Genomic DNA, 3,890 nt, shown 5'->3' with positions numbered 1-3,890 from the left:
CTGAGTGGAAGTTCTTGGACAAAGCCGAACCGGACTGCCTTTGTTCCAAACCACACGGACCTCGTGCCGTGTGCTGTTATCTGAGCCCGAAGCCAGAGAGGCCTCTCTGCGACGAAGTTCACATAAGTTTAACAGTTTGGAGTTTGTGATTCATGACATTTGAGAAATCAATTAGAAATGTTAATCTGTGATTCATAACTCTAGAATGTGTAATATCATTTAGTTTTCTTAAATGTAAATGTGTGTTGCATTAAACTGTTTTGTTGATAATTTTAGAAATAAAATCTGTCAACGCCGAGAAATATCTTCTCATTCCTGTTTAACTGTTTAGTCTGAAATTGACACAAGTTAATAGACACCAGATTATAGGTGGCCCTGCCTATCCTTAATCATTGAATAATAATCAGTTAAGGGAAATTGTGGTAACAAGTAATGATAGGATCTTTCTCTCCACCTAAACGTTAATGAGACTGATATATATATAACGAGAAGTTACCTGACATAAATACTAACCTGCATAGTTATTGAATGTCTGACTAACAATACTAATGAGAGACTCACCTTCGTCTTACTAACCGGTATTGTAGTCAATGTGTTTATAACCTTTTTTGTTTAATGATTTGTGTGTTATCATATGCGATCCCATGGTCTTTGATTTGGTCACGGAAGTGATTTGTCTTTGATTTGTTGATCTAGAGTTGAATTTTAATTAGTTTTTCCCTTTTGTATAATTAGTGTAGTGCTACATTTAGTCTTTGTTTTTGAATAAATTTGACAATTTATATCTTTGGAATTGGTGTCTGCATCCAATTATTACAGAAAATGAGTTCTACAAGATTCCAGGATTCGTGATAAGGTGATACTATAAATTCACTTCTTTAATTGAATTTTATAAGTGTACCTTACGCTACACCTTTGACCACCACGTCTTCCTCCTCCCACTGCTTGACCTCTATTGTGACCTGGATCACCTGCCGGCTCCATGTTATCGCTGTGTTGTTGAGGTGGATAGCACGCATTTCACTCGATACTCGTACCACAATGTGAAATCAATCATCAATAACCTGTTGGCAGTATTGGAAAAGCAATTACAAGGGCCTGCATACATACAGTAATGTCAAATCTGATGTGGAAGAACAATTCCTTTATCCCTCTGTTCTCCACCAGGGTTGTGCTGATCGCCTCGATTGGCAAGTTTGCAGTGTGAGGAGTGGATCCATGTCGTCGTTCCTAGGCACTTCACAGCTGTGTGGGTGGTCAGGAGCACCTGGTAGGGCCCTGTCCACCTGGGCTGTTGGGAGGACTTTCTCTTGTGTGCTTTGATATACACAGTCATCTTGCTGGAAGGGGTGGTAAACCTGCTGGGATGGTTCAGTCTGGGCGGCTTTCATCTGTGAATGGACAGCTTCGAAAGCACGTGTTAGTCCCATACAAAAAGACAACATAGCATCATCCATCAAGTGGATGTCCATTTCCCTTACAGACAATGGAGGAGTGATGGAGAGTCTCATAAGTCATCCCATAATAATCTCACACAGAGAAAGACCTGTTTTTCTCAATTTGCTGACGATTTCATTGTCATTAGGACTATAGGAAGGGGATCTGGACGTTTGAGTCCTGTTTGTTTGCATATATTAGACAGCTTATTCTTTAATATCCCATTTTGTTTCTCCACTGCTCCAGCTGACTGAGCCTGATGGGGCAGTGAAAATGTTGTTTACCTCGCAGGGCTTTGCATAGTTCCTGCACTATTGTCCCAGTGAAGTGAGTGTTCCTATCACTGGAAATTTCCCTGGAATGCGAAATCTACATATAACATCCCTTAACTGTATTTTTGCTACTTTTACTACTTCAGCCTTCCTACGGGATAGGCTTCAACCCATTTAGAACACCTATATATTATTACAAGTATATATTCATATCCACAACATTTAAGCTTTTGAACACAATCTATTTGCATATTGCAGGATTATGAGCTTGACAAATGTGGCAAGTTCTACAAAATTGCTAAGCTGTTACTATAAAACCTGGGGCAAACCAATTTAAAAGACTGATGCACACATCCCCCCTTTGCCCGTGTGGCCAACACCATGCCCCACATGGGCAAACCAGGGAAAGAGTGCCTGTGAGGCAACCAATGCATTAGCAAATGTTTGAGCTCTCTTATGGAAGGTGCAGTGGCCAGTTGCAATTTCCTGGAGCTTTTACAGTGCATCTCAAATTAAATTTCATCCAGCCCCAGGTCATAAAAGTCAAACCCTAGTTACGACATACATAACACATACATTTTGTTGCTTCAAAGAGAATACAAAAGTCAGCAAAACATTCTTTTTTACAAATTCAGTTTGTAAACTGTATTGTACATATATTTGTTGCGTTTTGATTTATAAACATTATACATTGTACAAATCTTAAGTGAAGGGCAATGGACTGATTCTGACTTCATGGCTGTCATTCTATTCATTTGAATAATGTGACATCTCCACTAATAGTACATTATAAATTAAACTATCAATAGAAGAATATGTGCTACTGCAGACGTCATCTGAGCAGTTTCACAATATATTGTAGATTCCTATAATCTGGAAAACCTTTAATTATAGTATTTTAACTTATTTCTCCACTGAGTCAAGCATCACTTCAGCGTAGTGGACCTCAGCATTGGTCTGTTCAAGTTGCTGTGAGTCTTTAAAGCCGCGCCCTTGGCCTACTGTGTCTCAACAAGAACACCAGCATCTTCTCCATATGGGTCAGACATCGGTTCCTTCAGGACACGATTCATAATATGCATATCTGCCATGTGGAATAAATCAGTCTGAAGACACAATGTGTGGTTCACACAACATCAGAGATCGTCCTTATAAAAGGCATCTCTATCACATTAGTTGACATTCGCACAATCTATAAGGTTTCTAGTAAAGGGACAATTCAAAATAATAATAATCTTGATTCCAATTTATCTCATTTATCAAATTATTTCAGTACAGCACTCAGCTGTCGTCAGCAGCATCATATCTTCTGTGTTTATTGAATCAGCTTTACTTCCTAGTGTAGATACTCTTTTTGTGTGGAGTTTTCAAAGTTTCAAAACAATGTGCTTATCTTTGTCCTTTTATCTAACTTAAATACCTGAGAACATTACAATAACTATTACAGCAGCTCCTTCAACACCATAGTTAATAGTAGTTGGGTAAATGATGGCAGTTATTAATCTTTGTTTCTCAATTCATTTTTTACCAATAAACCATAATTTGAAATTATTTCCATACTCCTATTATTCCTATTTTCATTATTATTAGTTTTATGCGGTTGTCATCTAGTATGTGACGTATTCGTCTGTATCAACATCAATATTATTATCATTATTAATACAAGCAGTGTAAATTACCATTCATTACACTCTTGCTCTGTTTGTAATAAGTTATGAACCCTTACACGTACTTACAGTCTCTGCCTTGTCTCTGACTTCTCTCTCTCTCTCTCTCTCTCTCTCTCTCTCTCTCTCTCTCTCTCTCTCATCTCAGGCTGCTTGTCTGCTCAGGCGAACAGGGGGAGCAGAGGAGCACATACGGCCCTTGCCCCCTGCCCCCCTCTTCCTAATTGATAGGGTATTTCTGTTTGTGAAAGGACTATTTCCAAACAGTTTTATAACTTGCCATGACTATGTTTCATTAAATTAGTTATGTTACACCTTTAGTTATACCTGTAGTAACTTCATTATTTTCCCTCATATTCCAGTCAATCACCATCAGAGTCTCTCGTGGCAGTACATTTGTCTCACACAGAACAAACTCTCCTTTCTCAACCGCTTTCAATTTTGGATAACATCGCACTGCATCCCAACAGCTGTTCTTTCTCCTATTCCTAATTTCTTACAAGAAAATGCAAGT

This window comes from Amia ocellicauda, unplaced genomic scaffold (assembly GCF_036373705.1).
Source record: "Amia ocellicauda isolate fAmiCal2 unplaced genomic scaffold, fAmiCal2.hap1 HAP1_SCAFFOLD_31, whole genome shotgun sequence".
NCBI classification, from domain to species: domain Eukaryota; kingdom Metazoa; phylum Chordata; class Actinopteri; order Amiiformes; family Amiidae; genus Amia; species Amia ocellicauda.
Note: the sequence above shows the minus strand (reverse complement) of the source record.